The sequence below is a fragment of the Anthonomus grandis genome, chromosome 6, assembly GCF_022605725.1.
Source record: "Anthonomus grandis grandis chromosome 6, icAntGran1.3, whole genome shotgun sequence".
NCBI classification, from domain to species: Eukaryota; Metazoa; Arthropoda; class Insecta; order Coleoptera; family Curculionidae; genus Anthonomus; species Anthonomus grandis.
In genome coordinates, this window is record NC_065551.1 from 18,275,804 (window position 1) to 18,303,104 (window position 27,301).

The window sequence follows — 27,301 nt, forward strand, 5'->3', positions numbered from 1 at the left end:
GCATTTACTTTTCTTCTCCATTTCCCCTTTGGAAACCGGACATATCCACATGGCGGCGAAACGTGAGTTCCATGGAACCACTTCACGCCGCCTAAGTCCTATGTGGTGGTATTGAACCGGGCGATGCAAGTGGACAATATCTACCACCAATAATCGTCCTAAGACAAATTACTTGTCTTTTACACTTACACCACAGATGTGTATCTGTGCTTACACCCTTTTACGTCTTACACATACCGTCGTCGTCTTTATAATAATTCGCGAGTGGTTCGCCGCATCCGTCTTTTACTCAACACGTCACGTTTAATTGAAATTATTGTAATTGTCGGCAAAACATTAAAAGTACTATAAATTATGGAAAATTACACAAACATTTATTTATTTATTTATTTATTTATTTCCAATATCTATAATTTATTATTGATCTGGATATAATTTAATAAAAAAAAAAAATTGCGTGGATTTATAACTTATACACCCTTCGTTTCAGTAAATACTTTCAACACAGGAGTCTAAAAGAAAATAAATAAAATAAGCAGAAATAGTCTTGTGAGGAATCATGCCATTTATATTCTATTTTCCAGTAAAAAGATCAATTTTAAAAGGTCATGCCTCAAAGGGAAATGATTTTTTAGACGACTAAAAGAAAACGAAGAATATTGAGAAAATATATACTACCCAATAAACTAATTACAAGAGAATTATCTGAGCCATCAATATTGATACTACCTGGAACAAGGTTAAATCAACAATGGTGAAGATTTCCCCCACCTAGTCATGGGCACAAAATATTAAACAGCGAAAAAACCATAGATGAACCAGGACATCATCAATCTATGGAAGAAAAACATACAAAAATATCATGGCCCTGAACAATGAAAAATACAAGCAACTAGAACATGGCATAAAAATTTTTTTGAAAATATCTTTATTGCAATTAGTTTGTTTGTACCTCTAAAAAAATACATGTCTTGAAAATTTCCAGTATGTTTTTCAATTAAATTTAAAAATCATGTTATCGAAAGTAAAAAATGCACAAAAAATATAAACAAAGACGATCAGTTACCGACTGTCGAGTGTTTTCTAGGTTGAGACAGCAATGAAAGGATTTGACAAAAGAATGCCATACACAATATATTCACTGCAATGAAGCAGCTATATTGGCTGTACCATAAAGAAATTTTTGTAATTTTTTAACCCTAAAAGAAAAAATAGTTCTTTTTCAAATACATAACGTGCTGAAAAGGAGATTGCTAATATGTTTGCTAAATATTTTTCTACAGTATACTCACACCATAATGTTAACGTCCTCACTCATGAATTATACGCATCCAATACGCATATCGCTCTCATTAAAATATCAGATATGTTTACTAGGCTCTCATTCTCGGATATTAACAAGGATAGACCAGAGGATGGGTCTACTTTATTTCATTAAAAAAAAATTAGCTTCAACATCTTTAGACCCTTATACCACATCTGCAATATCTCCCTTCAATCCGGAGTGTTCCTGGACTATTAAAAAGAGCGTTTTCTAAAACCTGTCCATAAATCAGGCGACAAAACCTTGAAAATCTTGTTGGAGAAGGGATATATATCAAGTTGATACAATAAACACTAATTTCTTCAAGGCGTTCGACGAGTACCCCACAATATTTTGTTGCATAAACTAAAAATGATTGGGATTGATTACCCTTTAAAGTCTGATCGTAGACTGATTGTTGTTAAAATTGATACTTTTCTTAAAACTGTTTATAAAGTACCTCAAGGCTCTGATCTTGGGCCCCTTCTTTTTAATATTTTCATTATTGATATAGATTATAGATGAATGCTTCACTATCTGCCTATTTTTGTTGTTTGCCGATGATCCAAGATTGAGCAGTATAATCAAATCTCCTGACGATTGTGACAAATTAAAATATGATCTAAATAACTTAACTTAAAAGGTTGGTGCGAAAGAAATAGTATCAAATATAATCCAGCTATACGTAAAATTATCACTTTTTCTTAATCTAGAAATTCTATTGATTGCTACTACATAATCGGTCGCTATACCCTTGAAAGAACTCCTCTTTTTAAAAAATTTTATTCAACCTATTCTTTTAACAAATTTTCTCATTACTTAGAAAATGTTGCCAATAATGCTTTCCAAATGTTTGGTTTTGTTAGAAATGTAGGTACTCAAGACTTCACCAATACTGTCGCTTTAGAAACACTCTACCAAGCAAACCAACATCATAGCATTGATATTTTTGAATATTATAGCAAATTCCTAGGTTAACTTTTAGTACACATTAGTTAGAACTTAACTATAAAGAATAAAATATTTAAAAGAAGTTACAGGGGGTACCAAAAAATACATATCAATGGACGTAAGAATCAAACAATCATGATGTAAGAAAGTATGAAGCGAATCTGGAGAGAATACACGACAAAACTGGTTCCAATGCAACGAAAGGAAGTGGAATATGCGATTAAGAAGCAAAAAAACAACAAAGCTGTTGGGTCTGACAACATTCCGATAGAAAAGTGGAAAGCATGGGATCATAGGAACTGGACCATCCTTATAGATAATCTAAATAGAATATATGAAACGGGGGATATTCCAAGAGAGTAGCTTAAATTACTGCTTATTCCTCTACCTAAAAAACAATCCCAAATCATGCGACAAATGATCGGTCTGATGCAGTTTGGTTTTAGAGAGAAATTAGGAACGAGAGAAGCTCTGTTTCTTATAAAAATAATGCGACTGAAGTGTAAAGAAAAAGAAAACAATAAAAATGTATTCGTTTGTTTCATCGACTTCCAGGAGATCCTTGATAAAATTATCGATCACTCTAACAAACGGATCGAGAACCGAGAGAATGATAATCTAAATCAAAACGACATACGCATCATAAAGAAATTAATATACTTTAATCAAACAGCAGTACTTCGGGTTGAAGATATAGAGATCAAAATTCAGAAATGCGTCTGACAAGGGTGCGTCCTGACGCCATAAGTGTTTAACTTATACTCCCAGTTTGTGTTTCGGAGGACGCTGGAGAAAAGAAGAGAAGAGAAGAGAAGAGAAGAGAAGAGAAGAGAAGAGAAGGGGTAAGTATTGAAGAACTGTTCTATGTGATTCTTATTTAAGGAAACTTTGCAGAATTTTACGATTTTTATTCCCTCTATTGCAGTAAATACCTTTCTTCTCAGGCCTCTTTAAAAACAATTGGCTCAGATGACTAAGAGAAAAAGGCGCAAATTGAAGAAATATTTCTTTCCAAACTTCGACAGTTAAAGTTACATAAGCATTTGGTAAATATTTCCATCTCTCTCTCTATCCTTCAAATATTTTTATCCTCCATCTGTCTTCGTTCATTCTAGCCACGTGGCCCGTCTAGTTTCATTTGAGTTTCGATATTATTATGAAGCATCTGTAACTCCAATTTTTCTTTTTCTCACCGCCGCATTCAGAACATGATCTATCAGAGAGAGGCATCTAACATAGCTCTTTCCATGATTCTCTGGCATCCCTATTTTGTTTGCCAATGCTTCATGTTATCCGAGGCAAAACACACTGGTTATAGACCCTTCTCTCTTGATACATGAAAATATTAAAATGTAGCTGAGTTTTCTACAGTTTAATTATCTTTTCCCAATTGCATTTTCTGGGCCAAGTAACAGGACTATACTTGCTCCATATTCAAGTCTTTTAAGTCTGGAATATTTTCATGGAGTATAATGACCGCATTCGCTTTATTATAAATATGGTGGATAATTTTGGTTCAACCATGGTCAAACATACTACGATAGTCCATTGTATCGATAGCATTTTCATGTTTCATGATAATGAGCAGCAAAAGCTTATTGTACTCTATACATTTTTCAATAAAAGTTTTCGCTATGTGAGCTATCATTTGTGCAATAGTTCTTTTGGAATCTTGCCTGCTAGTTTGATTGATAAAGATCAAATTTCGTTGTTCCGAGTTTTGATAATAAGTCTCATGAAGAGTTAAAAAATCTGCGAAAATAAGTTGATTGGCCATATAGTTTTGTATTTGGGCTATGTAACCATTTTTATGTAGCAATAATATGATGGCTTTTTTCCATTATTCAGGCATTGTAGTATTTTTCGGTCAAGCATTGTAGACTTTGCCCAGTATTTTTAGTAGTGCTGTTCCATTTTGATATTTTTAATGCTAACTCGTCTTCTGTTATTTTGTTTTTCCCTATGTTTCTTAAGCTGTTGTTAATTTAATTTAGGGTAAGTTCCGTAACCTAACCTTGGTGAATCGTCGGTTAGAAGTGGTATTTTACGGTTCCTGAAAATATTGGTTTGAAATAGTTACGCTCTGGTTTCTTGTTGGTCCTTGGTCTTGTTTTCATTTGTTGGTATTAGGTTATAAATGCCATTTTTGTATTATAGGTACCTATTATTATTTATAATACCAATAATGAATGCAAATGCAAATGCTGTTGGTATATTTAAGCTCCTGCTCCTAAGCACTGATGAAAGCTCTAGTAGTAGCGACGATGAAAAAATGGGTCATGTGCGTAAGTGTTTTTTCAAAAAAAAATGGGGGTTTGCACCTTTTTTAAAAAAATATATAAATACATACCTACATTATATCAAGATCAAGACCTGGATTTGAATTGTAGTCAGGTGTATTGAACGCAATGAATTGAATGAAACAATAAAATGATCCAATTTCATAAACAGGAAAAAACCACGAAAAAATCAAACCAAAACTTCATAACATAACCTCATCCTACAAACACAGGATTTCTGGATATCGTAGATTAAACTCAGAATATAAATACGTTTAATCCACGACATCCGTAGGAATAACCGAAGGTACCGAAAAAAATGATGGGTCGTTTCGGTTGACATTTGCAACCAATTTTTCAGGAACCGCGTTTCATAACCGAACCAAATTTCAGAAATTGTATAGTTATCGGTAACCGGCACAACCGGTGGAACCGGTTAAGTTACAGAACTTACCTTTAGTGTGATATCTGGGATATCCTCTAATTCCTGGTTTTGTATCTAGGAATAGTTTGTGAGATATTTGAAGTTTTCTTGTAGAGATCCATGGAATTCTCTTACAATGGCCAGAGTTTCCTGCTTATATATATAATTATAAGTCGTATTTAGTCCATTGTTGTAATCTTGCATATTTGTCTTTTGTTTTTGAATAACTTTTTATTCGATATCCTCTAATTCGTTATACTCTAATACCTTGATTATTCCTTCAGTATTATGTAGCCTTATGTCTCTTCGAATTGCGTTGGGTATCGCTTTGCTAATTTCTTTTAGCTATGGGGCGCTCTCCGAGTACTTTTCTTCTAAAGTTCATCTTATCTTCATTAGGTTTTTAGCATTACTCTTTAGCTTTTCTCTTTTCGCATTTTCAGCCAATTTGCATTTATTTTACGCTTCCTTCATTTCCGCCGTCTTGTCTCTTTGTTTTTTCGATGTCTATGTTATCATTGTTTGCCATTGCTGCTGAAAGGCGTGAATTTAGCAGTTGTGCTTATTGACCTGCATTTTGCTCTCAGTGAAGTCCCATCTTCGACCTCTATCTGACTGATTCTTACTCTGACTATTCTGTGATCACTACCTCTAAAGAAATTATTATAAAGAGGTGTGATGTCTTTTACAATGTTTTTCGTGTTTGAAATTATTAGGTTGATTTCATTTTATTCGTTACTTTATCAGTATTGTTTATTGCCCATGTCCACTTTCTTTGCGGAGCCTTTTTAAAGAAGGTACCTCATCGCATATAATTGTTTTGTTGCTTGAATTTAACATGTGTCTTTCCACATTCCAAACTCCCAGCGAAGTTTCACAATCCATTTACTTTTGCATCAGTTTAGTATTAAAATCTCTTATAATTAAGTTGTAATAAGAAAAAATCTGTCGCAGAACTCTGTTGATGTCGGCATAGAATTCATCGTTTAGTTTCTCAGCCTGCTTTGATGTGGAAGCAGAGTATCACATGTAATAGTATGGACTTACGCTTTGAATCTGCATAAAATTGTAAACGTGTGATTTGTGTATAATAAAGTTTATATTATTCCTCCTTCATTTACATTTTCTACAGCAACAAAATAAAGATGTCCTATTCAAAGTAGTACTTTACCTTTCTCCTTGCTTTTATGCTCACTGATTCTCAGTATATTCCACTGAAGGAATTTTAGTTCCTCATTTAGTTCTTGGAACTTATTAGTCGTTGTTAGGGTTCAGTTATTATAGGCGGTTACTAGGAGCGCATTCGACTATTTCGGTAGACTGGTCCAGGCTACCAAAGGCTCCTTTAGGAGATTCCTGCACTCTTGTTGGGAAACCACTACCTTGGTTGGAAACGCAGGTCGCCGGAAATTGAGGGATTTGGTCTTCATATTATAACGTGAATGGGGACTTTAGCCTTTACCTTAATATGCTGTCAAGTGCGGGTTGTTAAGGGGTCCTAAAAAGGAAGCGGTGTATTTTCTCAACTCTTGTTTTAATGGTTATTTCTTCGTAACTCTGACGTACGAGCCTTGTCAGTTTTCTGCTGGGTGCACTAGATGACAAAGGTCTTTCAGTACTCCAGCAGGTGAGATTGGCAGTGGGGTGGGCTTTGATCCCGTCTAGCCTTTATCTTTTGCATATAATAATAATAATAATAATAATCATAATAATAATAATAATAATAATAATAATAATAATTTATTTCCAATAGGTTACATATACCCAGTTACAGGAAAATCAATTAAATATATACATGATTTATTTTTGAACTGTATTAGATCCATGCAACTAAACTATAAAAGAATTGCTGTTTAATAAAAAAAAGTAGTGACTTTGAGAAAATAAATAATAAAAACTCAACACCAAATTAGGATAAGAATCAAGAATTAATTTAAATCAAAAGAGCAGAAAAAAAATTAGTAAATAAATGTATTCAAACTAAAAACTAAATAACTAAATAACTAAGAACTAAATAACTCCACCGACCATACGTAGGTGACTCAAAATAAGTGTCAGATTGTCATGGTGAATGTTAAGGTTTACGTTAATTAAAACACCTGAATCGTTTTTGACAGACAGAAAAAACGTCACGTTGTTGTCAACTACTAACTAACGCCGTCAAATAAGCCCTCCACTTTCTTTGCATATGAAGTACATTTTTCTAAAATAAAGAAGTGGTTCACGATGGACTTGTTTGTTTAATTCAACTATAAAAAAATACAGTCCACAAATAACTTGCTGTTCCCAGCAGCAGAGACACTATACAAGTTGGTGATCCAGCAGCGGAGCAGCAACAAAACATTCTTTGGTCGCATCGAGCGGATTTCAAGATTTTCCGGCGATACAATTACAATTTGGGAGGTCAGTAGCCACAACAGGTGAAGACAAATACCAAGGCCGCCTCTACAACGTCAACAAACAATTTGCAAGACAAAGGGACAATTTACCCATAAGTATCCTTTTTAAACAAAACCAGGGATTGGAGGTAAGCCTTTATTCATCACTTGGTCAATCACGGGAAAAGAAGTGCTCCTGTAATATCGGATTGCAGTTCAAGCTGAGTGGCTTCGCCCGCATTAATGTATTGAACATATATATACAATAGTCAGTAATTAGTGTTAAAAGAGGCGTTAATACTTTTAATTAATCGCATTTCAATTCATATATTACGTAATCAAGTGTCGTCATAGTCATCGTCGTCGTTCATACCCACTACTGCATTCCAGAATTCACATGTATTCATAATGAAGTGTTATTTTAGAATTTAAGGTACATAGTTTCAATCAGCTACATTCATATTTACATTATATTTATCTTATCGCATATAGGCTAAATCTTAGCATATACAATTAGAATTTGTAAAGAAGTTCTAATAGTGCAATTCTGTCATATTAGCAAATTTGTGTCAGAGTACAAAATACATATCTTTGTAATTCATTTGGATCCTCAAGGGCTGCTGATTTTTCACACCTCTTATATTTCTTTGGGAAATTGAGCACATTTTTAAACTAAAACAAACCTTGTCGAGTTTTTCATAATGGCACCAAGAAAAGGAGCAAAGGGTGGAAACGAGTTAGATGAAGATAAAACACTACCCCGAATTCAAAATCTAGTAAGAAAGAAGGGTATGATTAATTCAAAATTATCACGTTTATTAAACTATTTTAATTCTTCAAAGGAAAGTGCTAATCCATCAACAATTCTTGAAATTGAATTGAGGTTGAAAGAAATAGAAACAAAATTGCTCACAGAGTTTTCAGAGATTCATTTTGAACTCGAAGGTTTAGATCCTGATAATTTCACTGAACAGGACCTAAATGATTTTGAAACTTTATATTTTAAAACAATTGCTGATATTAAACAATTTCTTTCAATTAAAACAACTTCAAGTGATCAGCAAGTTATACACGATGAATCCATTCATTCTTTACCACCCTATATTACATCCTTACAACGTCAGGTCTCTGTTAAAAGGCAAAACACAAAATTGCCTGTCATTGAATTGCCTAAGTTTTCTGGCCAATATGATAAGTGGCTAGAATTCAGGGATTTATACACTTCTCTAGTTCACAAAAATAATTGCCTTGAGCCAATCGAGAAATTTCAATATTTAAAGGCTACACTAGAGGGTGCGGCAGCACAATCAATTCAGGCTATTATCATCACAAATGAAAACTATGATTTAGCATGGGACATTCTTTGTCAAGGATTTGAAAGCAAAAGATTAATAGTGCATAATCACATTAAATCCTTATTCAATATTTATGATATAAGACCGGATTCTGCCAATTCATTTCGCAATGTACTAGACATTATTTCGAAAAATATGCGCTCTCTTAACAATTTAGGTGTTATAACGAACTCTTGGGATCCATTAATCATATATTTAGTAACCAGTAAGCTAGATGTTGAGTCAATCCGGGAATGGGAACAATCAGGCTTCGCTGAAGAACTGCCCTCTTTGGCAGAATTATATGATTTCCTGTCATCTCGTGCAGATTTCTTAGATAAGGTAGCAATGCATAAGGGTTAACCACGCAAAACCTTCATTGTCAATCAACCGTCAACTCATCAGTGTTCTAACTTATGTTGTTTTTATTGTAAACAACAGCATGCAATCTATCATTGTCCTAAATTTACTGCTCTTTCAGTAGATCAGAGATGGTCTACAATTAAATCACAAAAATTATGTGTTAATTGTTTGCGCAGTGGCCACAAACTAGATAAATGTCGGTATGGTCATTGTAGACATTGTAAACAACGGCATAATTCATTACTTCATAAACAGCAATCTTTAATTCCAGTTGAAGATGGCCACCTTGTTTCAAGTGAAGAAACTACTCAAGGTCAAGTTGCCTTATATAATTCAACTAAGAGTCAAATCTTACTAGCCACAGCAGTGGTGCAAGTTTTCGATATTCATGGTAAAGGGCATTCATGCAAAGCCCTCCTAGACAATGCTTCAATGTCTAATTTTGTATCCCAAGATTTTTTTGAATAAATTAGGCATAACACAATACAAAATTAATTCCTCAATCCTAGGAATTGGGCATTCAGTGTCTAATATTAACAAATCATGTCGAGTCAAATTCAAGTCTTGTTATAACAACTTCAATGTTTCATTAGATTGTTTAGTTATTCCAGAAATCACAGGTGATTTACCTAACACATATTTCAATCCAGAATGTCTAGATATTCCAACTAACTATCATTTAGCTGATCCAGCATTCTTTGAGCCCAATCACGTTGACTTACTTATTGGAGCTCAAGTATTTTGGGATATTATTTCTGCGGAACGCATTACTTTAGGCCCCAATAAGCCTATTCTGCAGAATAGCAAATTGGGTTGGTTGGTGTCAGGTCCCATAGGCATTCCTAACTCATCAAAGAATACCCTTTGTCATTTCTCAAAAACCTTAGATATTCAAAATCAGTTGCAAAAGTTTTGGGAAATTGAAGAGGCTTCAACCTCATCGCCAATCCTTTCAGAAGAAGAACTCTTAGCAGAGAAACATTTCATCGAAAATGTTGAGAGAGATTCAGATGGCAGATTCATTGTAGGGATTCCGCTAAAGAAGTCTTTAGAAGTCTTGGGTGATACAAAGGTTCAAGCAACACAACAATTTTTATCCTTAGAGAGAAAATTACATAAAAATCCGAAGTTGAAGCAAATGTATCAGGAATTTATGTCCGAGTATCAAAGTTTAAATCATATGTCACCATTTATACCTTCTAATGATCAAATTTGTTATTTTTCTCCCCATCACGGTGTGCTACGTGAGAAAAGTCAAACTACCAAGCTCAGAGTCAATAGTTCGTTTCCAAGCACTACTGGTTTGTCATACAATTCAATTCAAATGGTTGGGCCAGTAGTTCAGGACGATTTAGTTTCTATAATCTTAAGATCTCGACAGCATCAAATCGTTTTTTCAGCAGATGTTTGCAAGATGTATAGGCAAATACAGGTAAAGCAAGAGTTTCGCCCTATACAATTAATTTTATGGCGAAGTGATCCAAAGGATGATCTAAAGGTTTTCGCTTTAAACACTGTTACATATGGTACGGCTAGTGCCCCTTTCTTAGCCACACGGTGTCTTAAGCAGTTAGGATTAGATCACATCTCATCATACCCTCAGGCATCAAAAATCATAAGTAAGAATTTCTACGTTGATGATTTGCTCGCAGGAGCAGACTCAGTGGAAGATGTAACTCGGTTATGCCTCGAAATTTCCTCAATTTTAAAGTCAGCATGTTTTGACTTACGAAAATGGAAGTCCAACAGCAAAGATCTTTTATCAAACCTTGCACATGGAAGTTGTACTCCTGATCATTTCTTCGGGTCTTCAGAAACAAACAAAATCTTGGGCATGTTTTGGTCTTGTGAAACAGATAACCTTTCATTTCATATCGATATCCCCTCAAAAGTTGGGCAATTCTCAAAACGACTTATTTTGTCCGAAGTGGCAAAGATTTTTGATCCCCTTGGTCTCTTAAGTCCAGTTGTCATTAAAGCGAAAATACTTCTGCAGATTTTATGGACACTAAAACTTTCATGGGACGAACCAGTTCCAGTTGACATAGCCAAGAAGTGGTTACATTTCAGATCGCAACTGTTTAATTTAAATAAATTACAAATTTCAAGATGTATTTCAGTAAAAAATCCAGTCACTGTTCAACTCCATGGATTTTCGGATGCATCAAATAGTGCATATGGAGCATGTATCTATGTTCGAACTGTGGACGAATATAATAAAGTTCATGTCGAACTTCTTACATCCAAAACTAGGGTAGCGCCACTCAAATCTTTAAGCATTCCAAGATTGGAATTATGTGGCACTTTACTTTTGGCACAACTCTATATTAAGGTCAAATCTTCTTTAACTTTACAATTCAGTGAAGTCTATTTTTGGTGTGACTCAACTGTAGCCCTTGCGTGGTTAAGATGTTCACCCAACACTCTACAGGTTTTTGTGGGGGATCGCGTTTTACTATACAACAAATTACTCCAATTGACTCATGGAGATATGTCTCTACGGATCAGAACCCTGCAGACATTCTATCAAGAGGAATGCTACCCAACGATATTATTAATTCAGATATGTGGTTTCATGATCCATTGTGGCTTCGTGAGCCATCTATCAATTGGCCCTTAGATATTCACATGCACAAACCAATAGCTGTTTCAGAATTGCCAGATCTTCGCAAAACAACCCAAACATTTGTGGAAATCGAAAATCAAAATTTATTTCCTTTCCACAAATTTTCAACTTTCACTCGTATTACTCGAATTATGGCATTTTGCCTTAGGTTCATTTTTAATTGCCGAATTAAAAAATTCGATAGGCATTTTAGCCATTTGACAATATCTGAACTTCGCAATGCTAAAGACATGTTAGTCAAGCTATCACAGCGTGAGTCATTTTTTGATGACTATCAACAACAACTGTTAAAATTTGGGGTAGTGTCAAATAAAAGTAGGCTACTCAGTCTCACTCCTTTTATTAAAGAAGGAATTATCCGAGTTGGTGGAAGTCTAAAGAACTCATCGTACTCATTTCATAAGAAACATCCAGCAGTGTTATGTCCCAAGCATCACCTAACCAAGTTGATTCTTCAGCATGAACACAAAGTGCTTATACATTGCGGCTCTCAATTATTGCTTGCACACATCAGAGATAATTACTGGCCTATATCTGGTAAGAATTTAGCAAAGCGAATTATCAAAGAGTGCCTCATTTGTTTTCGTTTCAATCCCACTTCACCTAACCCTATCATGGGTAATCTTCCAAGTTCCCGAGTCAGTCCTCGAATTCCGTTCTCTGATGTTGGCATTGACTATGCTGAACCTTTTCAAATAAAGGATCGAAAGAGACGTGGTTGCAAGATCAGCAAATGTTATTTAGCACTCTTCATTTGTTTAACAACAAAAGCGATCTATTTGGAGCTGGTTACTGAGTTAAGCACGTGGGCCTTTCTTGAAGCTTTTCAGAGATTTATTGCAAGACGTGGTAAACCATTGAATGTTTATTCTGACAATGGTACTAATTTTGTAGGTGCATGCAATTATTTGAAGGAACTAGGTACCTTCCTAAAAAGCAATTCACCCACACTTAAGGAAAATCTAGAATCATCTTTTGAAGTTTCATAGCATTTTATTGCAGCATATTCTCCTCATCATGGTGGTTTGTGGGAAGCCAGTGTTAAAGTGGCAAAACATCACTTAAAAAGGATTTTATTTAACACAATATTGACTTTCGAAGGTCTTTACACAGTAATTACCCAGATAGAAGCTATTCTAAATTCACGACCTTTAACGCCACTCTCGACAGATCCAAATGATTTGCAAGTGCTCACCCCAGCACATTTTTTAATTGGGCGATCTTTTCAATCTGTTATTCACCCTGATTTACAGAATACTGCTATCAATAGATTATCTAATTTTGAGCAATTAGAACTTCTAAGACAAGAATTCTGGTCGCGCTGGACCAAAGAGTATATTTGTAATTTGCAAACTAGACTTAAATGGAAGAAGAACCAACCGAACATTCAATTAGGGACTATGGTTCTTATCAAAGACAATCACTTGCCACCGTTTAAGTGGAAATTAGGTCGCGTTAATACCCTCTATCCAGGGAATGATGGTGTTGTGCGCATTGTATCCGTGAAAACTATATCGGGTAACATTAGATGCACTGTTACCAAACTGTGTCCGCTTCCAATTAGTGACAATTGACATTTAGCAAAGTTGACATTGTTTAGAATAGTTCTAATTTAGTAAGTCTGTTATTAATAATTATTAAGTTCATTTTCATTTTTACTTTATTTATTTCAACTAACCTGCGTATTTCATTTTTTACTTTGGTTAAGTCATGTTTTTTATGTTTAGTGATTTGTATTTCTCTAGTTTTCATTGAAAGTATTTTCATTCTTTCAAGGTGAGGGGCATGTTAAGGTTTACGTTAATTAAAATACCTGAATCGTTTTTGACAGACAGAAAAAACGTCACGTTGTTGTCAACTACTAACTAACGCCGTCAAATAAGCCCTCCACTTTTTTTGCATATGAAGTACATTTTTCTAAAATAAAGAAGTGGTTCACGATGGACTTGTTTGTTTAATTCAACTATAAAAAAATACAGTCCACAAATAACTTGCTGTTCCCAGCAGCAGAGACACTATACAAGTTGGTGATCCAGCAGCGGAGCAGCAACAAAACAGTGAATGTCACAAGAATCAGCAATAGTGTTAAAGTTTTGACACATAAAGTGAATAGGACTCTGGTACAGAATGTTGGACCTAGCTGTGTCCAAGTTAAATGCTGGACACTGTCTAGATCCTGGGCGTGGTATATGAAAGCAAATCCTTTGCAAAAGGGATGGGCAGTCAATTTTATGGTTAAGTAAATTAAACAAGAATTTCACCGAATGCATTTCTCTCCTCTTCGCGAGTGACCGTTCAGTATATTTAGAGAGCAGCAGGTTATAGTCAAAACCCCTTGGAGGATAGACTCCATCATCCTTAAATGCCAAACATTGGACTGATTCTAATAGGTGAGTGTATTGGTTGTAAATGGGAGACCAAATGAGGGAGCTATAGTCCAGCCTGGATCTAAAAAATGCATAGTAGAGAGTTTTGGCAGTGGCAGTGTTCAAAAAAAGTTTGCAATTTCTAATAATATAGCCCAGCATGCGAGTAGCCCTTGAAACAGTATCTTCGATGTGAGGGATAAAAGAAAATTTTTGATCAAAGATCCTTAAAACAGGTAGACCTTGCCAGAGACTCTCCATTAACTGAGTAATTAAAGATAACTGGACTTTTGATTCGAAAGTAGTTGGCCACATTACACTTGGAAACATTAAGGTTAAGCCTGTTCAAAGTGCACCAATGGTGTACAGTATTAATGTTCTCTTGCAGTTGACCATAATCTGCTATAGAGTCAATCCTATGGAAAAGCTTTAGGTCATCAGCATATGCTAACCGAGAGCAATTAAGGGTGGAGATCAAGTCATTAGCGAAAACGTTAAAGAGAAGGGGACCCAAGTTAGAGCCCTGAGGAACTCCAGAGGTGGGGGAAAAACAAGCACATCTAAAGCTTTCGACCACTACAAACTGAGCGGTCAACTAAATAGGAGTTAAGGAGCTTTATCAAGCGATCGGAGAATCCAAACTGGCGTTCAAGCTTATTTAATAGGATGAAGTGGTCAATCTGGTCAAAAGCCTTTTGAAAGTTTGTGTAGATAACATCGATTTGATCTCTATCATTAAGTGCTTCACACACAAACTGAGAGAAGAATGCTAGGTTTGTAGTACATGATCGACCAGAAAGAAAGCCATGTTGATCGTTGGCCAGCATGGACTTGGAACATTGGGAAAAATTAATTTATAAAGAGCCAACTCGAATAACTTTGAGAAATTGCACAGACTGGATATAGGGCGGTAATTCTCTATTGTTCCAGCATCGCCCTTTTTAAAGATAGGCAAACTTTGGCTTGCTTCCAGATATTGGGAAAAATACCAGTGTTAAGGATCAGATTAAAAATGTGAAGCAGAGGGTTTGTAAGTGCAACAGAGCAGCTAAAAAACTAGGCATTAGATCTGGGCCAGAGGTCATTTTGCTTTTGAAATATAAATAGCATATAAACTAGCTTTGACTTAAATTCAAAATAATTAAAAGGACATTGTGGAGCTTTAGAATTTTTTGACCCTCTGTTTCAGTAAAAATCATTTCGGGAGTCTCTAAGAAAAGTAATTTATTTTAACAAATTCTCAAAAACAATAACTGATATAATCAGTGAAATATTAATTAAATATGTCTCTAATTTTAAATAGGGTCATAACAACTTACTGAAAGCTTTGGAAGAAATCAAGCCATTTAGACTCATGAAATAGCAAAAACCGACTTAAATATGATTAAATAGAAACTTAGAAACCCTTAGATATGTCAAGTCATTCTTTTCTTTTCATATTAGAAAGTATTTACTTAATTCTAAAAAACCATACATGAAAAGAAAAATGAAATATATAATATAAATGAAAATCCGCTAAATGTGACCGCAATTAAATAAAAAGAATGTTAGGAAAATATCCAGCTAAAATCTAACTATTAAAATTAAATCATACTAAGAATTGTTGAAAGCTTATAAGAATATCAGATATAACACTAACCTTAATCAATAGAACAATCATTACCGATATCAGATAAAGTCATAATCTCACGGGCCATTATCCTATTACAACAAAGCGTGATTTTTATATATTTTTTTTATAGTCATTTTGTAAACATTATCTCGAATCTTTTAGTTGCGATATCGAGGCAATTAGCGGCCTCTACTAAAGTTTTGTTCGCTTGACATGCTTTACCCGTTTTCGACACTGGACGTGTCTTGGGACGACGACAGCTCAAAGAAGAGGGACATGATTGCTCGCTGATTTTGTTTAATCACCACAGCCACTCTTTTGCCTTTTTGGCATTCTTCGAGTTGATTTTTCCGTTGTTAACTTCTGAATGAAAGGTTTTCAAATAAAATAAAATACTAATTTGGTAGTCAGATTGTGGTAAGTTTTTCGTAAAAATTTAGAATTTGGTGGTTCTTAATAACCCTATTCTTTAGAAAAAGAGGGGCAATTATACTTGGAAAATATTAATTTGATCGCATCCTTTTAATAACCCAAGTTTTATTAGAGTTTGTCATAAAGATGTCGATTTCGATTGCCAAACTGTTATCACATATTTGCTGTGGTCATCTGAATCGGACTAAATAATAATAATAATGTAAGTAACCTCTTGGCGACTTGATTCCGAGTTGAAGATGCTTAAGTGGTGCCAAAAAATCCTTATCGTGGCGACTTAAATCTGACTAAAGACGTTGATGATTCTTCAACGTTCTCAATGACTTCCGACTACTTTTTCACATTGAGTTTAATGGCAACGTTGTGTAAGAGTTTTTTTCAGTACATATAATGCATACGTACACAAATATATTCTTAATCCAACACCGAAAAATTTAAAAGAAATTTATCATAACGTACATACAATTTTCTACAAAAATGTATGTACATACTTACATTACACCTAATCCAAACTATGTAGTCATGTGTGATATTTTAAATCACCTAGAACAAAATATTAAAAAATATAGATTGAATGACGCTAAAATGAATATGCCTACAAAATTTCAAATTATATTAGCTATTCTGTATACAAACCTCAATTTATTACTTATTACACTAAAAAAACACTACAATTTTTATCTATAAAACATAAAATATAACAATAATAACTTTCTGTGACTACTTTTAATAATGTTGTATTCTTTCCAACGTTAACCAAAGATCTATTTTTCTTTTAAGATGTGTGATTTACGTTTTTTTAAGTTCTAAGGAATTTAAATTGTGTATCTATAGTGCCGCATAATAAAGGTTAAGCTGAATGGCACTATATGCGGCAGAAGGTACTATAACATGTTACAAACGTACAGTTGTAATATTATGTTCTAATATACTCATCATATACTTATCATTCACTTATCACTATTAATATACGTATTCAAATGAGTTGTTAAATTAATTATAAAAGTATTTAGTTACTCACTGTAATTTTAAGATCTAGTATACCTAAAATGTAATGTTTTGTATGAGACTAGTTTTTAGTATAAGCATTTATTTTTGTTAATTTTCATCTAATCTCTCCTATTATGCACAATAACTAAATATGAGGCAAACAATTTAATAAATATTACATTTAGGATGCAAAGTGCGTTTTTTTATAAGTAAAACTCATATCTTTTACATGCATGAGATATAGACAGCTAGATGGATTATAATGTAAAAGTTTATTTAAAAAAATATTCTTTCACTTTTCTGACTACATAATTACTTTTTATCAAAATGTGTTGGTCCTAAATATAGAGATGGGGTTTTCATGAGTAAGTTATGATAATAATATATTATAATATATACAAATTAAAAAAAAACAATAATAAATAACATTGAATGTGGCAGCCAAAATCCCCGTTAATAATAACCACCAAATAAAAATAAATCTCAATACCCAAAAAAAAGGAAATATATAAAATTTGAAGACAAACCAAAACATTTGACCCTTTTCTGTCAAAAAGTAAATCTTTAATGCCTTAATCCACAGAATAAATAGGCCTAAGTAACTTGTACCACCTATTCTCTCATCACTTATTATAAACACCCCACTGATGGCGCTAAAAACCAAACTAATTAAATTAAAATTTTTTGTTAAACTGATTTTACGTACTTAACTCTTATATTTAAACCAAATAATATCTTGCTATCAACTATCCTGAATCAAACTTTATAAAAGTAAACCCAAAAATTCCGAGTAATAAAAATTTAAATACAAATAAATTTTAAGGCCGGACCTGTTCAACTTTTCACGCTTGAGTAGCTGTGACTGACGTCAGACGCCTAACAAAATAGTACATGGGCGTATGTAGTCAAATTTTACGAATCAAATGTATAAATTAAAAAAAAAATTAAAACATTTATTTATTTAACGGAATGATTAAATATCGCTTAAAATATTACTTTATGACTCTTTTCACATAAAAATCTGCGATTTAAACATGCATGCCATGTGACATGGAAAACAAGGAATACCGGCACACGGACTATCCGCGGCACATCAAACATTCTAATAGATCTCTTTAACTTCTCATATAGTTCGTTTAAGATGACGAACAGTTTTGGTATAGATAAATTTAAGTAAGTATGATTATCATCGAGTCATCGATTCACACAAATATCACATTTTTGTAAATTTTGAAGTTAAGAAATGAGTCTATCAGCGCAACAGTGGCCTAACCCACAAAATTAACATTTTGCGTTTTATGCTCATTTATGTTCCATATAGCGCGATCTTTAAGGCAACAGTGGCCCAAGCCACCTTTCTCTCTTTGATAATAGATGGCAGCAGTATAGTTACTTGTTGCATTTCCTGATTAGTCGTATAACCGAGTGCAATACTGGCCTAACCCTGTAGTCTGTGGGTTAGGCCACTGTTGCATTATTATTCTGTTGTTAACAAAAAATCTCGTGCATCAGCGTAAAAGTGAAAATAGACTGTTTTCTTCATAGTATAAAGTTAAAAAGAAGTAACTTGATGTGATTATAGCTTGTTCTTCATCTGTTATTGTCGGTAAGTATTTTGTATACATTTTACGTTATATTATTTGTTACGAATTAACCGGATATATTTTTGAGGTTAGGTTTTAACAATTTTCAAATTAGGCAATCCAACAACATGTCAAAGTCAAAATTCAATGCAACTGTGATGGTCAAACAGTGTGTTGTTTACATATTTATTTGCAATTATTTTTGAATATTGAGAATTGCAGTTTTTACTGATTATTTTGGCGGATTTTTATCATACAAAGGGTACAAATTGTTAAATTATTTAAAAATACCTGCGATATAAGAAAATGTGTTGACTTTCGTCAGTAAATGCGGATCGATTTCAATGTTTGACCATCACCGTCATCATCATCATTGAATAGCTGAAAAAGTCACGTTGTTTGGATTGTCCAATTAACCATTTTGCAAGAAGGTTTTTTGAAACAATAACAATTTATAATAATTTCAACAGAGGAGTCGTTTTTTGATATCATTCTCCGTAGTTTCTGAAAATTAGAAAACAAAAAATAAATATTATATATTTTTTGTTTTTAGGTTCAGAAAATAGTGGTGAAGTTCCATTTCAAGATTCTGGGTCGGAGTATGTACCATCTGAAATGGGCAATGAAATATTTGAACAACGAAATGAATCTACGGGGTCCGATAGTGAAGCCGAAAAACAAAGTAGAGGTAAAAAACGCATAAGAAATGAAAGTAAATGGAAACGTAATATTGCAAAGAAAAAACGAAATGCCGGTCAAGAATAAGTTAATAGGTCCAAAAGAGTTATGCCAGCTAAAATTCTTCTAGAAGTACATACGAAGCTATTTTTACGTTATTTTATAGCATTGAAATATTTGATCTACAATCTGCCTATATCTTTGCACTTGTTGAAGTTGTAAATAAATTAAGAACCTATACTGAAAGACCCAGAGCTTCAAGGCGTGAGAAAACTCCTATTTACTTTTTATGTAATGATGCAGGGGAAAAAATAAAAGTCTGCAAATTGTTTTTTAAAAAAGTCCTTCAAGTTTCTGATGGCAGAATCAGTCGGGTGTTGGCTAATAAGAAAGAAGGTTTAGCTGCACCAGTAGATGGAAGGGGTAAGGGAACATCTATAAACAAAACTCCAGATGTAATGGTTCAGAGCGTAATACAATTTATTGAAAAATTCCCTGCGTATGAGTCTCATTACACTCGACGCAAAAACCCACACAGAAAGTATTTAGCCCCAGATTTAAGTCTTGGAAAGATGTATGAACTTTATAAACAAGAAAAAGAGCTCGAAAACGTGACTCCTGTCTCGATGTTCATGTTCAGAGAAATTTTTTTGAAAAAATTTAACCTTTGTTTCTATGCCCCGATAAAAGATTCTTGCAAGAAGTGTGATTTATTTGAAAACAAATTAAAGTTTTCAACGGACGATGCAGAAAAACAACAAATTCAAATGGAACGAGAGTTGCATCATCGGACAGCAACTTCTGCTAGAGATGGTATGTAGAGAGATGGGGATTTTGCAAAAATAAATCCAGAAGAAGTAACTGCCATAGCTTTCGACCTCATGAAAACTTTACCAACACTCGTCATATCTACTGGGATTTGTTATTATAAGAGACAACGTTGGACGTACTGCCTCGGTATCCATAATTTAGGCACGAATGAAGTGTTTATGTACACATGGGACGAATCTGTTGCTTCCAGAGGTCCTCAAGAAGAGGGTTCATGCATTTTCCATTTTGTTAAAAACTATGTCAGCACTGAAAAACTTATCATGTATTCAGATCAATGCGGTGGGCAAAACAGAAATTTTAAGATGGCAGCTTTATGCAGCTACATTGTGTCCTCAAAACTAAACACGGTTAATGAAATTGATCATAAATTTTTAGTAAGTGGGCACTCCTTTCTACCTTGTGATCAGGATTTCGGGTTGGTGGAAAAACAAAAAAAATTCTTTAGAGACATTTTTATTCCAAATGATTGGAGGAAAATTGTTGAATCATCCAGAAAAATGTTACCCTTTAAAGTAATAGAAATGTCTGGCAGTGAGTTCTACTCTATAGCAAAGTTGGAACAAAATCTAACTAATCGAAAAATATCAGCAACCAAATGGAAAGTAGAGTCACCGTCTATAGATTACAACTTGTAATCTATTACTTATCTATTACTATTACTGTTGTAATCTATAGACGGTGGTAGAGTGGCTTAAGATTCAGAGGCTACTTTATAAAAAATTAGAGCCATTTTGTATATTTTACAAGTACTCCAATAATGAAGATGTAGTATTCGAATCATTTACTGTTGAAAAAAAAAAGATCAATACAAACGTTGGAGAGTATTGAACTTAGTTACTTGTATCCCAAAGGGCGCAACATAGACGTTAAAAAGAAGAAAGACCTTTTGGAGTTCATCACGATTTTTACAAAAACTTAAAAACATCACAAAATACTTCAGAAGAGATTTTTTCCGAAGGAGAGGAGGAAGAAGAAACAGAAGACTAAGTCTAGCAATATTTTGACATTTTGCTTGTTAGTATTTTTATTTTAATGTTTACTATAATTTTATGACTTTCTAATAAAATATTCTAATTTTTTTTTGTTTTTTAGTAATAATATACTACCAATAAATCAGGCTAATTAACACATTATCGCAATTTTAATAATGCAACAGTGGCCTAACCCACATTTAAAAAAAAAAAAACTAAAATGAATTACTTATAGGCTCATTAAATAAAAAATATTAAACATAGATTAAAAATTGTAAAAAGTTTTTCTAATTTACATAACTTCTACCAAAAAAAAAATATAATTTAACGCTAAAATTATAATGTTAATTTTCTCAAAGCATTCTTTTGGGCTTAGGCCACTGTTGCGTTGATAGACTCAAATTGTTCTTTGGCTTTTAAATTCTGAGCCTGCCTACCCAGTGGTCCAAATATTTCTGCTACTAGAGACAAAACTGATGCATCCTGTATATACTTACTGCTTTATTGAAACTGTACTTTAACAGTTTATTATTGGACCACACCAACCATTGTACAGAAAATAACTTAATAGTTATTATTTAATCTAAATTGGAAGCGAATAGTATAGATACAAGGCGCGCCAAAATAATAACTCGAGCTAACCTTTCAACATTTTAACCTCTTCTCGCCCGCGCGCCGTGCATTTAATGAGACACGCATTCGGTGTATAAATTAAATTCATATTTAATATTGAATATCGATTCCCGTTAGGACGAGGAGGACTCCGTATAAACTATTCAATGAAGACCGGGGAAGCTTAATTAGAGAGAGACCGGCGCAAAGGCAATTGGCAAAAATGCGCTCGACGCGGTGTCAAAGGTCGGATCCGTGAACTTATAAGATTTTTTTTTTAACCGGGAGTCCGTTTTTATGCTTGCCGGACTTTGGAGAAGGATGACAGCTCTTCCGGGTATATGCTGCTGTTGCTGCGGCTATTACAAGTGTACGTGCATCTATTGGAAAATATGGCGACTTTGGAGATTACGTTGTTTTCTTTGGTAAATACATGATTATGCACTCTAGCCACAATGATTGATGAGTATATTGATGGGTATTTCTTGATATTATTATGGGAATTTACTTTTATTTCAATTGTATACATGAGAGACTTGTACATATAGGTAAATCAGTGAGGCGCATACAACGAACTTCGGCCATCTTAAAAATATGTGTATACAGGGTGTCCATCTAATATCGCGGTGCTCGATTGCGGCTAAACCGTGAAACAAAAAAAACCTTTAATAGTGCGACTGTTAATTGAGTTAGAGGGACCACTTTTTAAAATTAGTTTGGTTGATGCAGGGTGTCCCAAAAAAGCGTGGTACATACTTTGAACTTTTTTTTTAAATTGAATTACCTATATTTCTTTTCTAAAATGGGAGTCTCATTTGACTCTCTCTTTAACCCTAAAATTGTTTTGCTCTAAAATGCGACGTAATAACTAGGCTATTAACAATTTTAACACTTTCTAGTAAGAAAAAAAGTCATTAGTTGTAATAACTATAATCAAATAATAGTAGTTAGAGACAAATAATATTAACCCCTGATGCTATCTCATTTAAAAATTAGAAATTTTGTCTTACAAGTAAAAAATTGGCCATAATTCATTTATTCTTTGTTATGTGACGTCAATTATAATGTTTACTTCAGTTTTAATCAGTCATGTTAAGTAGATTTGTGTCAAAATTTATTACTCTCAGCGATAATGAGTAAATTATTTACGTTATCGGTGAATACCTTGGAAAGTTTTTTTTGGCTTCAAGAGTTTATTAGGAAAAATTTCCTAATAATTTCCAACATCCTGTACAAAAGCAAACTAGAACGAAAACAGTTTTAAATGAAGAAAACTAATTGGTAATAACCATGTCGGTTGTTGCAACACTGAACTTTAGTTAGTTTGTAGAAAACGAATAAGTAAGAACTTGCATATATCGAAATCGTCCGTGGGAAAATATCCCGTGAAAAACAAATATGATCCCTATCATGCACAGCTACATCAAGACACAAAATAAAGTACCGTGAAATGGGGTGAATTTGATTTCGCGGGGCGACTTTGATCACCATATCAAAATATTTTACATTTATTTTCACGCGCATATTAAGTGCCGATTTTTACTGTTCGGTAAAAAATCGTATTCAGTAATGGTGTAGCTAGTGATCAATGTAAATGTTTTTTGTCAGCTAAACGTTTTTTTTTGGAGTTTGGGGCTCTCAAACATGCAAGTAATATTTAGACAAAAATATAACCTTCCAAAATTTGACTGCTATTTAAAAATACATGCAAATTGTGGATATGTGCGTGATATATTTAGTATCCTGAATATCTTGTATTTTTATAACCTCAAAATGAAGTTTGCGGCGTTGCCGGATTTTGTCAAATTTTAGGATTTATTGGATGGGGTCATATTGACCAACTGAATGGGGTGAAATTGATCAGCAGATTGTAAAGCTTATATAATTTTAAGGGTATAGTACTACTAGTAATAATAATATTTTTGGTTTTAGAATATTGACATATTGCCGAGAGTTTATAAGAGAAAAATTGGGGCACGAAGGTACAAAGACTACGGTCAAGAGTCCATAGAAAAAGCGTTAGAAAAGGTCATAAATGAAGGGTGGAGTTTACGCAAAGCTGCAAAATGGTTCAAGATTTCTTACGGGACCTAAAATAATAGATACCATGGGGGTCATGTTAAAAGTAACGGCGGGCAAACCGTTTTTAGCTCCAATGAAGTGCAATTAATTCTTAAATGTGTTGCTATTTGTGGCGAATGGGAGTTTCCTCTTAATTTAACAGATTTAAGGCATATGGCAAAAAACCTGCTAGATACTCAAGGTTGTTTAGTGGCAAAATTTAAGGACAATTTTCCCGGTACCGATTGGGTTTTTTCGCTGTTAAAAAGACATAACAATGTAATAACGCAAAGGCTTGCAGCTAATATTAAAAGGGCTCGTGCTGATGTTTCCAGGCAAACATTAACTGAATATTTTGAAAACCTTAAAACAACTTTAAATGGTATTCCGTCGTGCAACGTATATAATTATGATGAAACTAATTTGCTTGACGACCCTGAGCGCAAAAAACTAATATATTCCCGTGGAGTAAAATACCCTGAACGAGTGTGCAATTTTACTAAATATGCAACCTCAGTGATGATGTGTGGTATTGCAGCAGGAGTTCTTTTGCCACCATATGTAATTTATCGAGCAGAAAAAATGTGGACGCAGTGGACTGAACAAGGACCAAAATGAGAACCCTGTTGCATAGATAGATGCTGGATCACGATACAACCGAACGTCACATGGGTGGATGGACGCTGAAACTTTTAATGACTGGTTTAAGTCTGCGTTTCTACCATATGCCAAAAGACAGCAAGGGCGAAAAATTCTAATAGGCGATAAGTTAGCTTCACATTTCACAGAAGAAGTTATTAGACTGTGTGAAGAACATAACACTAGATTTGTATGCCTGCCAAAGAACGCGACACATTTATGTCAGCCGTTGGATGTAGGGTTTTTCAGGTTATTTAAAATGGCCTGGAGAACAGTCTTGCTAGAATGGAAAAAATACGTATCCGACACATTCATCAATTGACAAAAAGGACCATATTTGTTGCAAAAAACCTTGGTGACAATAGATAGTAAACTATCCAAAGATAAAATACCTCATGCGGTTAAACGAAATCTTATTTCTTCTTTTGAAGCAAGTGGCATAGTCTCTTTAAATCCAAACCGAGTATTAGACAAGCTGCCTAAAGAAGATTTTAATCAAGACCAAGCGCAGAACGTGTTGGTAAATTACTTACAACAACAGAGATTTTCAAATGCTCCAACAAGACGAAATAAGAAGAGAACAAAACTTGATGTTCAGCCAGGGAAAAGTGTGACAGTCCAAAATGATTCCAACAGTTCAGACAGCGACGTTGAAGAGCCTATAACAAATGATAATTCCGACGATGACATGACCGCCGACGATCTATTTATCCAGTTGCAGGAAAATGAAGAAATTGAATATTTGGAAGTGAGTCAAAGTGAGATCAAAATTGGGACATTTTTATTGGTTAAAGTGTTGGGGGGCATGCGAAAAAGTGTTAGCTATCGTTACATAGCTACAGTTCAAAATTTCAATGAAAACGAATTCGAAGTTCTGGGACTAAAATCTGTCGATGGAAGAAAAACTGTTTTTAAACCACAAGAAGGCGACGAGTTTTCCATAGAGTTGGCAGATATAATTGCTATTTTGCCAGAACCTACCGCTGAATGCGTCAAAGGTCAAATCATTTATCAATTCAAAAAAGCAGTAGATATTAAGGAGATGTAAATCCTTACTATATGCATTACTGCTTCTATCTATTAATTGAAGATTTGTTTCTTTACTTTTTGAATGTATTTTATAAGTTTTTGTATTTTTAAACAAGTGTTTTTAATAAAGTATTAAAAAACTGCAATGTTTCTTTTTTATTTTACCTAAAAAAATAACCAATTAGTGGAATTTTATGACTGATTAATTTCCCCCTAAGTGATCAATTTCACCCCAAAACCTAGAATTATCTGTAACTTTTAAACGGATTGATGAACTTAAGCGGGGCTTAAATTGTTCATAATGCATTTTAAGGCATTGCAAGAAGAATACAATTATATGGCTTTGATCAAAGTCACCCCCCTTTTGGTATGAAATTGATCACACCTTATTTTGGCATTTTTTAAACAACTTTAAATTTAGAGCAGATACGATTGCAAAATCCCTTTACGGCATCCATACACAATCATTTATGATTAATTTTAATATCGATACGCAGTTAACAAAAGAGTTACAAGTAAATTTACAAACGAAATGATCAATTTAGCCCGGTTTCACGGTACCAGATTTTTTTCAAATGTGTGCCCTTCACTAATGAATATACGTTCCACAGAAAAGATTTTGTGAATCTCCATCGAGTTTTTATGAATAATTTTCAACAATGTTGGTGCATCAATGTTTGGGGGTGCAATATTACATAATTTTGTTATTGTTCTATTGCTATTGATTTATCCTCATAAATAGTACGATATCTACAATATTTTAAAGAAATTTATAATTTGAATCAGAGAGATAATTTATAATACAACTAAGTCATTAACAATAATTAAGACGAATCACATTGAAAAAGGCCTGCTTAAGAATGTAGTTGATAGACACCCGCGCCAAATGTATTGTGGAGGAGCTCATTTCTAAGATGAATCATCTCAATTATTGTAAACGACTTCGATATTTGATACTAATTCTAGGATTTCTTAAATCAAGAACTTTTTGGACCACACATGGAAAAATTGCAAACTTACATAAAAGATTTATAGTTTTAAGTCAAGCACAACATACTCTTAGGGCCATTAAACACATTCGTATTTTAAAACTTAAATAATATTAATAATCCAAGAACTTAAGTTCTTTATAATGTATCTTTTAATGTAACAATGTTAAATACTAAAGTCCCTAATTCAAGATCAGTTTTAAATCACTTTAATAATTATGTATTTTCTAATATGATATCCGCATCTTAAAGAAAGAATATATTTACCTTAACCGAATAAACTTATTCTTTACAATAATAACTTGTATACTTGATAAACTAAAAGTATCTCTCAAGACGATTATCAGACAGAAGCGTTACTCGTATTCATATTCTTACCGGCGTCAAGTGTGCTATTTGATGGTTCATCGGCAACTCGCTGAAGCACCTCTTCTTCAAATTCAACCGTTCTTACGGTTCGAGCAACACCAGTATCATGAATCGCAATAAACTTTTTGTATCCAGGATGCTGTCGTTCGGGATAACGTTCATGATACAACCGCGATGCTGCTCGTGCATTGCAGTTTGTTGCTCCGTATGCCAAATGCATATCCGCCAATTCTTGATTGGTAAGGTTTTCCATTAGCAATAAATGTTTAAAAATTGTATAGCTTAAATTTTTAAACATGACATTGATAAGCGTTGATTTTAAACAATTGTTGTTATGGTATCATGTACAAAAGGTAAAAATGAACGCAGCAGATCCTATTTAGGTAATTAATGTTTTTTATAAATTTTAACGCGTCTTAGGGCAACACCACCGAAATAAAGAAATCTTTATTTCGGTGGTGTTGCTTAGGGCCGTAGTGGC

The 27,301-nt window shown here is 33.8% G+C and overlaps 1 long non-coding RNA gene across 1 annotated transcript in view; it reads right to left on the bottom strand.

Moving 5' to 3' along the window:
- Positions 1-27,100, bottom strand: part of LOC126737303 (uncharacterized) — a 50,146-nt gene extending 23,046 nt beyond the window's left edge. The window contains exon 1 of the long non-coding RNA XR_007660986.1: positions 26,830-27,100. This is a non-coding gene — a long non-coding RNA (uncharacterized LOC126737303). The remainder of the gene's footprint in view (positions 1-26,829) is intronic.
- Positions 27,101-27,301: the final 201 nt, after the last annotated feature.